This window comes from Nicotiana tomentosiformis, chromosome 4 (assembly GCF_000390325.3).
Source record: "Nicotiana tomentosiformis chromosome 4, ASM39032v3, whole genome shotgun sequence".
Taxonomy (NCBI): Eukaryota; Viridiplantae; Streptophyta; class Magnoliopsida; order Solanales; family Solanaceae; genus Nicotiana; species Nicotiana tomentosiformis.
This window is the reverse complement of record NC_090815.1, coordinates 88255569-88270730: the sequence shown is the minus strand read 5'-3', so window position 1 is coordinate 88270730 and position 15162 is coordinate 88255569.

Genomic DNA, 15162 nt, shown 5'->3' with positions numbered 1-15162 from the left:
TTAAGAGGGAAGATTTCCCGACTTACTAACCCTTTTTTAAAAAAAATATTTCTTTTTCACACAATAAAAGTTTTGGTTGCCACCGCATAAAATTTCCTGAAAATTAGAGGGTTTTCTTTTTTCTTTTGGGCCACCCCTAAAACCAACTTACTTTTTTTTCTTTTGTGCCACCCATCAAATGTTGTTCAATCCCCAGGCAAAATTGTATGCAACCAAGATTTTTAAACAATTAAAAAGTAGCACAACATTCAAAAATTAAACTAATTTGATTATTTCATCCAGTAATGTTTAGAAGTTGTCTTCATCATAGATGGGTGGAGTGGAGTCTATGGTATTTCACTTCCCAAAATATATCTAAATGGTTCCCTAAAATAAACAGAATAATAGTTAGACAGTGAACACTAAAACACTCAACAACTCAAGGTTTGCAGCGATATACTTACCGAAATTGTGTTGAAACGTTAACATTATCCCAAAAATGATTGCGTTCAACTGCAGGAATTATCGCAGTCAGCAAAGAATGAAAGTAATCAAAAGATGGAAAAAACAGAAAGTTGAAAAAGGAAATCTCTGCCTAAATTTGGATGACTGTCCAAAAATCAGAAAGAGGGCCCTTTGTGTTTAAGGAATCACCTTTGGTAACTAAAGCATCAGCATGTACTCTTCCACATCTATGTCTTCCTCCATCTAGAGCACACCAAGCATAAAAATTGAGAGACTAATGACTAAACAGAGAACAGCAAAATAAAGATCACAAATGTGACAAATAGCATTTAACTTAAAAGTCAGATGATCAGATGGACTCCACATGTGAATAAAATTTAAAAATATAACTTAAAATATCAAGATAACACCATTATCAGAAACTTACAACTCATAGGTGGGCCACCTCTAAATGATCTTGTTGGAGCATGTGGTGGAGTTCTGAGATTCGCAAATCTTGATGAGAAGGGGTGACCCTAGAGGAGTTCTGTCGTATGCACAATATTCAGCCCGCGAGACAATAATTAAGATAGAATTGTTGGGAATAAACCTCACATAAATAATATTCACGGTAATAAAATCGAAATAATAACGTGGCATCGAGATACGATAATTAACAAGAGAAAAAAAGTGACAACGACACCAAGATTTTTACATGGAAAACTCGTTTGAATAAGAAAAAAAATAACGGCCCCGAGACGAGCAACTAATATCACTATAGCAAGAAATTTTATAATTTGTAGGTCCGAGTAAAATAATTTAAAGACCACTACAACACTCAAAAGAAATAACCCTCTTTTGATATTTCTACCTCACTACAATATCTTTCACTCTCTATTTTTCTCACAAACTATTTTTTTTACACCATGTTTGTGATGCCTCACTCTTTCTTTCTCTCTTTGTTGGGGTGTAGAAATGAGAGTTAAAGCTCTCCTTTTATAGCCGAAGTCTCACTCTCTAAAGCCTACTATATTTGACAATTTGCACACACTTTTCCTTCTTTTTCTTCAATGTTGACAATTCAACAAAGTTGGCTATCAAACTAAAGAAATTCAACAAAGTTGGCTAACAACCCAAAGAAATTCAACAAAGTTGGCTACCAAACCAAAAAAAATTTTCCTTAGGCACATGCCTATTACTTTGACTTTTGAATGAGATGGGTCACTTCAATATCCCCATCCAGTCTCATTCATCTAGAGGAGGTAGTATTGTCTTCTAGTTTGAGTGTATGCTGACAAGTTCTTTGAATAGCTCGAACTTGTCTCTTGGTACCACCTTGGTCAACATATCAGTAGGATTTTCACTCGTGTGAATCTTTTTGACCTGTAAAGATTCGTTCTCAACCTACTCACGAATCCAATGATATCTCACATCTATATGCTTTGTTCTTGAATGGTACATGGAGTTCTTGCTCAAGTCTATTGCACCTTGACAGTCACAATAGACGACATACTCCTTTTGATGCAATTCCAGCTCTTGAAGAAATCGCTTGAGCCATACCATCTCTTTGCCAGCTTCAGTAGCGGCAATATACTCCGCTTCAGTTGTAGAGAGTGCGACACACTTCTGCAACCTTGATTGCCATGATATAGCTTCCCCTGAAAATGAAAACAAATATCCAGTAGTGGATTTTTTGTTATCAATGTCACCTGCCATATCAGCATCTGTACAGTCCTTCAAGATTGGATGAGATCCTCCAAAGCACAAACAATCTCCCGTGGTACCTCTCAGGTACCTGAGTATCCACTTGACTTCTTCCCAGTGTTCTTTTCTAGGATTTTCAAGAAATATGCTGACAATACCAACTGCATGAGAAATATCAGGTTTGGTGCTTACCATTGCATACATCAAGCTTCCGACTGCTGAAGAATAAGGAACTCTAGCCATGTTCCCTTTCTCTTCCACTGTTGTAGGACACATCTTCTTGCTCATCTTTAGATGACTAGCAAGAGGTGTGCTGACTGGATTAGCATTCTTCATGTTGAAGCTTTCCAGTACACTTTCAATGTACTTCTCCTTAGACAGCCACAACTTTTTGCTTGTTCGCTCTCGAACTATCTGCATACCCAGAATTTGTTGTGTTGGACCGAAGTCCTTCATATCAAATGACTTGGACAAATCTCCCTTCAACTTTGTGATCAGCCCCTTGTCTTTTCCTATAATTAACATGTCATCCACATACAACAACAAAATAAAAAAGTTTTTGTCAAAAGATATTTTGAAGTATACACATGGATAAGAATATGTCTTTGTGTAAGTTTGACTTTTCATAAATGAGTCAAACTTCTTGTACCACTGCCTTGGTGCCTGCTTCAATCCATAAAGACTCTTATTCAGTTTGCACACCATGTGTTTCCTTTCAGCTACTTCAAATCCTTCTGGCTGCTCCATATAAATCTCCTCTTCCAAATCTCCATGAAAAAATGCAGTTTTCATATCCAACTGCTCCACTTCAAGATCTAGGCTAGCTGTTAAGCTCAAAATTGTTCGAATAGAAGTCATTTTTACAACAGGTGAGAAACTTTCTTCAAAATCAATATCTTTCTTCTGTTTGAAGCCTTTTACCACCAATCGAGCTTTGTGTCTGACCAGCTTGTCATTTGCATCTTTCTTGAGTTTAAAGACCCATTTGCATTTTAGTGATCTTTTACCCTTTGGAAGTTCAACCAGCTTGTGCGTGCTATTTTTCTGTAGAGATTCCATCTTTTCTTGCATGGCTTTCATCCACTAGTTCTTTTCTGGATGAGACACCACCTCCTTAAGACTTTCTGGCTCCTCTTCATCACAGATGAGGACATACTCCATGAAAGGGTACTTATATGACTCTACCCTTGCCCTCTATGATCTCCTCAGAGGTTGAGGTTGTTCTTCTTCCTGAGTGGGGTGCTCCACTTGCTCGACACCATCATCAAGTTGCTCCTCTTGCTCAATAACCTCACCAGGTTACTCCCCCTTCTCGAAAACCTCGTCGGTCGTACTTTCTGCACTTGTGGGATAGTTAGAAAAATAAGGAATGGTAACAAGGTAAGGAATTATACCATTCTTGGCCTTTTCTGACATATCATCGGCAGTTCCAACTTCACTTTCTCAGAAGACTACATCTCTACTTCTGATGACTTTCTTCTTTACAAGATCCCACAATCTGTATCCGAACTCTTCATCTCCAGATTTGATCAATATATAGGGAACAGATTTATCATCTAGCTTTGTTCTCTGCTCCTTTGGTACATGCGCAAAAGCTCTGCAACCGAACACCTTCATATGCGAGTAGGACACCTCCTTGTTGGTCCAAACTCTCTCTAGGATGTCAAACGCCAACGGAACTGATGGACTCCTATTGATCAGGTAACAGGTTGTCTAAACTGCTTTACCCCAAAATAACTTAGGCAGTTTAGCCATTCTGAGCATGCTTCTCACCTTCTCCACTATAGTGCGGTTCATCCTTTCGGCTACGCCATTATGCTGTGGGGTTCTAGGAACTGTCTTTTCATGTCTGATCCCATGGCTCGAACAGTAATCTTCAAATTCCCTTGAAGTGTACTCATCTCCATTGTCACTTCGGAGACGCTTTAGATTTTGGCTTGTCTCTCTTTCCACCATAGCATGAAACTTCTGAAAAACTTGAAACACCTGATCTTTGGTTTTCAAAATATAAACCCATAATTTTCGTGAAGCATCATCAATAAAAGTAACAAAATATTTGTTCCGTAGTCCCAAAGTAAATATGCAAGACAAGGGGGATCTACCGAAATACCGTTTCGTAGTCCCAAGTAAATATGCAAGACAGAGGGATCTACCGGAATACCGTTCCGTAGTCCCAAAGTAAATATGCAGCGCAAATAATAGAAATACAACTACATCACGAATTCTTATGATTTAGACTAAGTACAAGTCAATGAAGAAGTAAGAAATTCATTAAGCATGTTGCACAGAGTTCACATAAACAATTAAGACACGTAGACATGTTGTTCTAAACTAAACAGGATAATTACATATGCTAGTGTAGCTCAGTTAAGGAAGACACGTATTTTACTAAATAAAAATGGAGTTTTGCAACAATAGCACGTGTACGCACTTGTCACCTCACGTACACGGCGCTCATATATCAAAAACAGTACCAAATCCTAAGGGGAGTTCCCCCACACAAGGTTAGACAAGTCACTTACCTCGAACCAAGCTCAAATCAAATCCGAAATCACACTCTTGACACGAGTATCCAACTCCGAGTGGCCCAAATCTAATTAAAACCAATTACATAACATAAATATAGCTACAAGAAACTAATTTAGCTAACGAAATCAAAGCTAAGGCAAGAAATTAGAAAAACACCCAAAAAGTCTTCCCGGGCCCACGTGTCGAAATCGGGTAAAATTTACCAAATATGAACACCCATTCACTCACGATATCACTCGTACCAAAATTATCCAAATCCGATGTCTAAATCCCACTCAAAACTAAGAAATTCGGTTGGGGAACTTTTCCCCCATTTTTCCAACTTTCTCACTCAAAATCCTTAATTAAATGAAGAAAACAACTAGATTAATGAAATACAAGTAAAAACAAGTTAGGAATCGTTACCCCAAAGCTTTCTCTGAAACTCCCTCAAGAAATCACCTTCTCTTGAGCTCAAAAATCAAATTTGTGAATATGAACCACAACCCTCTATTCTGCCCCTTTTTGCCAGCGATCTTCGCGCCTGCGGGCCTTGGGTCGCAGCTGCGACGCCGCATCTGCGGAAAATCCCCCGCAGCTGCAGAAATCACTTAAGAGGGTTGGGTCCGCATCTACGGCAATGGGGGCCACACTTTCGCATTCCCGCCTGCGGAACACTGTCCGCTTCTGCGGTCTTCCTCCGCGCCTGCGAATCTTTGGGCGCATCTGCGCTCGCAGATGCGGAAATTTCTCGCACCTGCTAGCCCTGGTCAAGCCTCCAAATGCAGCATCTGCGCCTGGTCTTCCGCACGTGCGAGCCCGCACCTGCGGTCTCCCCTCCGCAGGTGCGAAACACCAGAACTAGCAAAACTCAACAACTTCCCTAAGTCCAAAATTCATCTATTAAGCATCCGAAACACACCCGAGGCCCCCGGGACCTCAACCAAATATACCAACCAATTCTAAAATACCATACGAACTTCTTTGATCCCTCAAATCACATCAAACAATGCAAAAATCACGAATCACCCTCCAATTAAAACTTAAAGAAACTTGAAACTTCCAACTTCGACAACCGATGCCGAAACCAACCAAATCACGTCCGGCTGACCTCAAATTTTGTACACAAGTCATATTCAACACTACGGACTTACTCCAACTTCCGGAATCGGAATCCAACCCCGATATCAAAATTTTCACTACCGGTCCAAATCTCCAAAAATTCTATTTTCACCATTTCAAGCCTAAATAAGCTACGGATCTCCAAAATCACAATCTGGATACGCTCCTAAGTCCAAAATTACCTAACAGAGCTAACGGAACAGACGAAATTTCATTCCGGAGTCATTTTTATACAGTCCAGACTACAGTCCAAATCCTAAGGCTTAAACCTCCATTTAGGGACTAAGTGTCCCAAAACACTCCAAAAACCAAAACGAAACCTCCCGACAAGTCACAATAGCAGAAATAGATATGGGAAAAGTAGTAAATAAAGGATCGAGGCTATTACTCGCGCCCGGGTTGTAACAATTGTTGAACCTTTTAGGTGTAATTATTAAAAAGTAATTATCTTAATTAACTAAAAATAATTTAATTAATTTATAATTATAGAATATATTAAGTAGTTGTAATACTTATGGAAATATCTCAATTTGTTTTTATTTGTATAGATGGAACATCGTACTTGGATGTACAATAGAAATTATCCTAATCGACGGGGATTGCGGAAAGATTTTGTAGAAAGGGTTGATGACTTTATTAGACCTGCAATGTCACTTTCATCATACCAAATTGAAGGAGTAATTAGGTGCCCTTGTGTCAAGTGCGATTGTGTGAAGTTTAAAAAATTGGAGAAAGTTAAGTTTCATCTTTATAGGAAGGGGTTTATAGAGAATTACTTTTGTGTGGACTAATCATGGAGAGATCGATGGTAGCCGTAGAATATTTCATAACATGGTTGTTGGTGAAAGTAGTAGGTCAGTAGAGAATAGAAATCATGATTCTAGAATTCAGGATATGGTTGCGGATGCTTTTGGGATGCACTCCGGGGGTGAGCCCAATGAATATATTGAACAAACTCCTAATGATGATCAGGAATGTAAAATAGACATGATAAAATAAATGAATAAGAAGAGGCCTCCGTGTGCTGCGGATCGTAACATGGAATGTAGCTCACTACAAAGTTTCCTCGGCAGTTGTGCTTATGCGCCAAGATGACCGCCAAATGTACCTGTCTCAATGCCTGCACAATTAGTGCAGAAGTGTAGCATGAGTATGTAAATCAATGCGTACCCAGTAAGTATCTAGCCTAACCCCGAAGAAGTAGTGACGAGGAATCGACATCGACACTTACTAGTGGTCCAATAAATCAGATATAATAAAAATAAATAGGTATAAGGCATGGCAGGTAAAACAGTGAGCACAAATATAAGTACATAATGTAATCCTCAACTGAAGAGTAAACACGAAGTCCTCAAATACCAAGTACTTCCTCAAATGGAATACATAATGGTCAGCACCAAATAAACGGTCACATCTCAAGTGAGAAAAACGTACGGGTACACTAACTTCTTATCAAGTATTGCGCATGATGCTGCCGAGGAGAGCCACCCAATCTCATAAGAGTAATGGCATGATTTACATGCCGTGATGTACGGCCCGATCCCATAATAGTATTGTTGAGGGGTTCAGTCCGATCCCATAATCATGTACACTGGCGATGGTCGACTGGCACGAACCATAGATGTATCTCATAATATTGCCGAGGTGAACGATCGGATCCCATAATGATACTGCTGAGGCATTCAGCCCCATACCATAAGAATAGTGAAACTTGACGTGTCACTAGCCTCACTCACGAATATATGTGTGAGTTATGAGATTCAAGAAACTTTCGGACAAATCCGTACAACACGAGGAAAATCCATAAAAGGAAGTATACTCTCTACTGCTAATCAAGTAGCTCGTCAAATATCTAAAATCGCAAGTCCGATAATTTACCCAAGTCTACTCTCGGGAAAAATTGTAAATTAAAGCAATTAAACAGGCAAGAATAACTCAAATATTACAATTAAAGCTTGGGGTGTGTCTAAGTCTACCCCAACCTAATTAGGAATTCTAGCATACGCACTGACACTCGTCACCTCATACGTGTGTAGCTCTCACAACATGTAGCATATAACAATTATAGCACCTACTAGGTAAATTCCCCCTCACAAGGTTAGAGAGGAGACTTACCTCGCTTCAAAATCAGATAACCGGCTCCAATGCCTCTCTAACTCCTCAAATCAATGCCAAACTATTCGAAACTAGTCAAATAATGTGCAAATCAATCAAAATATACCCCAAAGACTCATAATTTAACAATTAATAACAATTCTCAATTCCGCCCGAAAAGTCAACAAAGTCAACCCCTAAGCTTACGCGCCTGGATTCCAAAATATTTCGAAGATAATTATTACCCATAGCACCACGAACGCAAATATATAATTTATTCTCAATTCTATGTCCAATTTCATGTTCAAAACTCATAAATACCATTTCTAGGTTTTCTTCCAAAATCCCACAATATCTACCAAATTCTATGTTAAAATTCATATATAATCCATGTATTTAACTTACAACAAGTGGAAATAACTTACCTCATGATAGATGATGAAAATGGCTCCTCCAAATCACCTAAATATCGTCCAAGCAAGGGAGAAATGAGTTGAAATGAGAAAATTCCCGACTTGGCTAACATATAATCTGACAGGCGTCCTTATTCGCGAACGCGGCATGTGCCTCGCGTTCGCGAAGCACAAACTAAGCAACATATCCAAATCCTTCTTCGTGATCGCGAGACCAGGTTCGCGAATACGATTCCTTACCTGGACTGAACACTGCGAACGCGACCTGACCTTCGCAAACGCGAAGGCCATTCTCCAGACCCAGCCTCACCTATGCGAACGTGATGCACCTCTGCCCCTCCCCCCCCCTCCCCCACACACACCTCTTGAACGTGAGTCCTCCATCGCGAAAGCGGAGCACAAATTCCCAGCAGCCAAAAATCCTTCTTCGTGAATGCGTGTATCCCATCACGTTCGCGAAGAATAACACCAGAAACCAACACCGACAGCAACAAATTATCCAAATTTGGTCCACAACCACCCCGAAACATATCTAAGACCTCCGGGACCCGTCCAATCATACAAGACAATCTCAATACCTTATTCAAACTTGTCCAAAGGCTAGAAATGCCACGAATAAAATCAAATCCACGAATCGACGATCAAAACCTTCTCTTAACTGTCAAACATTCAAACTTCGTCGAATGCGTCTGAATCATACTTAGACATTCCGGATCATAACCAAACTTCACGCACAAGTTCCAATCAATAAAATGAACATATCCAAGGTCTCGGAACACCGTTCGGAGTCCGATAATACCAAAACTCACTCCAAGTCAAACTTACCAAGTTTCAAAACCTTCAAAATACAAACTTCCGGTATTAAGCGCTGAAACGCTCTCGGACCATCCGATACTCAACCCGAATATACGCCCAAGTCTGAAATCAACGTGCGAACCTATAGGAACCTTCAAATCCCAATTCTGAGGTCGTTTAGTCAAAACTCAAACCTTGGTAAACTCTTCCAACTTAAAACTTCAGAATTGAGAATTATCCTTCCAAATCAACTCCGAACTTTCCGAAAATCAAAACCAACTACACGTGCAAATCATAATACATGAATTGAAGCTACTCAAAGTTTCAAATCGCCGAACGACATGCTAGAGCTCAAACGGCTGGTCGGGTCATTACACTTGCCCAAGTAGTTTCAATCTTCAATCTCAATTCAATATTTTTGTAGCAGTTATACAAACAACATAAACCCAATTTATATATACAGTCAAATCTCTCTATAGCAATGTTTGTTATACACCTATGACATCATTTAAGGTTTAAATATATTTTAGTTGTTATAAACAAAAATTATCCAAAAATTAATTTTTTAGTGTTACATATAAAAGATAAGAAAATTATTCAAATTTAAATACTCAAAAGATATGTAAATTTTACTAATTAAATATTAAAGAAAGCTAACACATTATCAATAAATTTGTAGAAGAATTAAGCTCTAAAGCATACATTTTAAAACTACTAGAAGAGTAAATTCTTTTTAAGATTGATGAAAAAACTCTGTAATTGTAGCTTGTTTCGTGGATTCTAATAATCCAGTCTCTTACTAGCGATATAACGCTTGAATTAGCGAAGAAATCAAAACTTTCAACAAAAGGATATCCAATAGATTTCACTTGAAGGTAATCTAAGAGGTTAACAATTGAATCTTCTATCTCAGTCCAAGTAGCAGTAGGTTGAGGTCAAAATCTTTAAACTTATTATTGGTTATCTTATTAGAGATTCTACATGGATTTTATAGAGGGATAATTTTACAAAGAGCGTACTCCTATAAAGATAGATATTGCTTTTAGGTAAAAAGTTGTTATAGAAAGGTGAAATATAACATAAAATTGGTTCCGAAAAAAATTTAGCTTTTATAGTGAATGACTGTTATTTACATTTAAAAAAATTATAAAAAAAAAGGATGTTGTTATAGAGAGGTCTGACTATACAATATTATTCTTCTTCCTTTCCGTGTTTCAGTCTGAAATTTTAATTAAACCCAACTCTAATCTTTAGCAAACTCACTCAAAATTGAGATATAAGCTCCATAGGATATTATCAATCATTTTCAACAATATCAAATCCAAACAAATAACAATTTTATAAAACACGATTTTCAAATTCAAAGCTTCAAACTTTTTTACTAGGCAGCCGATGGGGTTTAAGCTCTTAACTAATCGTATGACTTTGTTTATGCTGTAAATAAGAACGATTTCAATTTGGATATTGAAACTTCAACTGAGTTAAAATGGAAATAAGGCATTGACCCAGTCCATCACTCTGTTAACATAAAAACTATGCCTTTGGTCTTTAAAAACTTCAATTTACGTCCTGCATTTAACTCGCTGTCATAATCCCCGATTCTAATAGCGTATTAAATTTGAATGGTGGAATTAGTGTACTCAATTTTGGATGAAGAGGTTTGAATTTTGGGGAGGAAAAAGAAAAATAGAAAATGGAGAAGATTGGAGTCCAATTTGTTACTTTATACAGTATACCATTGGTAATTATATATGAGAAGGGGTGACCCTAGAGGAGTTCCGTCGTATGCACAATATTCAGCCCGCGAGACAATAATTAAGATAGAATTGTTGGGAATAAACCTCACATAAATAATATTCACAGTAATAAAATCGAAATAAGAACGTGGCATCGAGATACGATAATTAACAAGAAAAAAAAAGTGACAACGACACCAAGATTTTTACATGAAAAACTCTTTTGAATAAGGAAAAAAACCACGGCCCCGAGACGAGCAACTAATATCACTATAGCAAGAAATTTTATAATTTGTAAGTCCGAGTAAAATAATCCAAAGACCACTACAACACTCAAAAGAAATAACCCTCTTTTGATATTTCTACCTCACTACAATATCGTTTACTCTCTATTTTTCTCACAAACTATTTTTTATACCATGTTTGTGATGCCTCACTCTTTCTTTCTCTCTTTGTTGGGGTGTAGAAATGAGAGTTAAAGCTCTCCTTTTATAGCCGAAGCCTCACTCTCTAAAGCCTACTATATTTGACAATTTGCACACACTTTTCCTTCTTTTTCTTCAATGTTGACAATTCAACAAAGTTGGCTATCAAACTAAAGAAATTCAACAAAGTTGGCTAACAACCCAAAGAAATTCAATAAAGTTGGCTACCAAACCAAAGAAATTTTTTCTTAGGCACATGCCTATTACTTTGACTTTTGAATGAGATGGGTCACTTCAATATCCCCATACAGTCTCATTCATCTAGAGGAGGTAGTATTGTCTTCTAGTTTGAGTGTATGCTGACAAGTTCTTTGAATAGCTCGAACTTGTCTCTTGGTACCACCTTGGTCAACATATCAGTAGGATTTTCACTCGTGTGAATCTTTTTGACCTGTAAAGATTCGTTCTCCACCTACTCACGAATCCAATGATATCTCACATCTATATGCTTTGTTCTTGAATGGTACATGGAGTTCTTGCTCAAGTCTATTGCACCTTGACAGTCACAATAGACGACATACTCCTTTTGATGCAATTCCAGCTCTTGAAGAAACCGCTTGAGCCATACCATCTCTTTGCCAGCTTCAGTAGCGAAAATATACTCCGCTTCCGTTGTAAAGAGTGCGACACACTTCTGCAACCTCAATTTCCATGATATAGATCCCCCTAAAAATGAAAACAAATATCCAGTAGTGGATTTTTTGTTATCAATGTCACCTGCCATATCAGTATCTGTATAGTCCTTCAAGATTGGATGAGATCCTCCAAAGCACAAACAATCTCCCGTGGTACCTCTCAGGTACCTGAGTATCCACTTGACTGCTTCCCAGTGTTCTTTTCTAGGATTTTCAAGAAACATGCTGACAACACCAACTGCATGAGCAATATCAGGTCTGGTGCATACCATTGCATACATCAAACTTTCGACTGCTAAAGAATAAGGAATTCTAGCCATGTTCCCTTTCTCTTCCACTGTTGTAGGACACATCTTCTTGCTCATCTTTAGATGACTAGCAAGAGGTGTGCTGACTGGATTAGCGTTCTTCATGTTGAAGCTTTCCAGTACACGTTCAATGTACTTCTCCTTAGACAGCCACAACTTTCTGCTTGTTCGCTCTCGAACTATCTGCATACCCAGAATTTATTGTGTTGGACCGAAGTCCTTCATATCAAATGACTTGGACAAATCTCCCTTCAACTTTGTGATCAGCCCCTTGTCTTTTCCTATAATTAACATGTCATCCACATACAGCAACAAAATAAAAAAGTTTTTTGTCAAAAGCTCTTTTGAAGTATACACATGAATCAGAATATGTCTTTGTATAAGTTTAACTTTTCATAAATGAGTCAAACTTCTTGTACCACTACCTTGGTGCCTGCTTCAACCCATAAAGACTCTTATTCAGTTTGCACATCATGTGTTTCCTTTCAGCTACTTCAAATCCTTCTGGCTGCTCCATATAAATCTCCTCTTCCAAATCTCCATGAAAAAATGCAGTTTTCATATCCAACTGCTCCACTTCAAGATCTAGGCTAGCTGTTAAGCTCAAAATTGTTCGAATAGAAGTCATTTTTACAACAGGTGAGAAAATTTCTTCAAAATCAATATCTTTCTTCTGTTCGAAGCCTTTTACCACCAATCGAGCTTTGTGTCTGACCAGCTTGTCATTTGCATCTTTCTTGAGTTTAAAGACCCATTTGCATTTTAGTGATCTTTTACCTTTGGAAGTTCAACCAGCTTGTGCGTGCTATTTTTCTGTAGAGATTCCATCTTTTCTTGCATGGCTTTCATCCACTAGTTCTTTTCTGGATGAGACAGCACCTCCTTAAGACTTTCTGGCTCCTCTTCATCACAGATGAGGACATACTCCATGAAAGCATACTTGCATGACTCTACCCTTGCCCTCTCTGATCTCCTCAGAGGTTGAGGTTGTTCTTCTTCCTGAGTGGGGTGCTCCACTTGCTCGACACCATCATCAAGTTGCTCCTCCTGCTCAATAACCTCACCAGGTTACTCCCCCTTCTCGAAAACCTCGTCGGTCGTACTTTCTGCACTTGTGGGATAGTTAGAAAAATAAGGAATGGTAACAAGATAAGGAATTATACCATTCTTGGCCTTTTCTGACATATCATCGGCAGTTCCAACTTCACTTTCTCGGAAGACTACATCTCTGCTTCTGATGACTTTCTTCTTTACAAGATCCCACAATCTGTATCCGAACTATTCATCTCCGTATTTGATCAATATACAGGGAACATATTTATCATCTAGCTTTGTTCTCTGCTCCTTTGGTACATGCGCAAAAGTTCTGCAACCGAACACCTTCATATACGAGTAGGACACCTCCTTGTTGGTCCAAACTCTCTCTAGGATGTCAAATGCCAACGGAACTGATGGACTCCTATTGATCAGGTAACAGGTTGTCCGAACTGCTTCACCCCAAAATGACTTAGGCAGTTTAGCCATTCTGAGCATGCTTCTCACCTTCTCCACTATGGTGTGGTTCATCCTTTCGGCTACGCCATTGTGTTGTGGGGTTCTAGGAACTGTCTTTTCATGTCTGATCCTATGGCTCGAACAGTAATCTTCAAATTCCCTTGAAGTGTACTCATCTCCATTGTGACTTCAGAGACGCTTTAGATTTTGGCCTGTCTCTTTTTCCACCATAGCATGAAACTTCTGAAAAACTTGAAATACCTGATCTTTGATTTTCAAAATATAAACCCATAATTTTCGTGAAGCATTATCAATAAAAGTAACAAAATATTTGTTACCGACCATCGATTCAAATTCCATTGGACCACAAACATCAGAATATACCAAATCAAGTATATTTAATTTTCTTTCAGACGATGTCTGAAATGAGACTCTATGCTGCTTACCAAATAAATAGTAGTCACAAGGTTTTACCGTTGTACCTTTGGCATACGAAATGAGTGATTTTTTGGCAAGAATCTGCAATCCCTTCTTGCTCATATGACCCATTCTTTTGTGCCACAAATCTACAAAAATCTCATCTTGTGCCGCGTTCAATTCACCTTAGCTTATTTCTGCATTTGCCCTGTACAACGTGCCATGAGCAACTCCCTTTTCAATCACCAATGATCCCTTGGTGAGTCTCCACTTTTGATTTGCAAAATAGTTCTCGTATCCATCTCGGTCTAAAGCAATTTCCAAGATCAAGTTCATCCGCAAATCAGGTACATGTCGCACATCCTTCGGAACCAATGTGCATCCGACATTTGTCTTGATATAAATGTCACTAATCCCCACAATCTTTGAGTAACTTGTGTTACCCATTCTCACAAGGCCAAAATCAACTGCTACATATCTGCAAAAAAGATCTCTTACCGGTGTGGCATGGTAAGATGCTGTTGTATCAACCACCTATTCTGACTCTGGACCTGATAAGTGCATGCAATCATCTTTCTCGTTTATACAGAGGACAACATTATCATTATTTTACACCATGGCAGTTGTGTTGTCGTCTATCTTCTGGCCACTAGTTTCACCTTTGCCCTTCCTTGGATTTGAGCAATCTCTTTTGAAGTGACTTGGTTGATCACAATTGTAGCAATTTCTAACTCTTGATTTGGATCGGTTCTTAGACTTCTCACGAGCTCCGGATCTACCATAGTTGCTCGAACTCCTTTGATAACTCCTGCCTCTACCTTCTGTGATGATAGCGTGTCCTTGATTTTCAGGTTTCTTTCTCATCTTCTCATTGCGTAGAAGAGCCGATGTGGCATCTTTCAACTCAATAGTAGTATTACCGTGCAGGATGGTTGTTGTCAGATTATCGTACAAAGATGGTAACGAGTTCAACAATAAGATGGCTTTATCTTCTTCCTCGATTTTCACTCCGAGATTGGCGAGCTGTG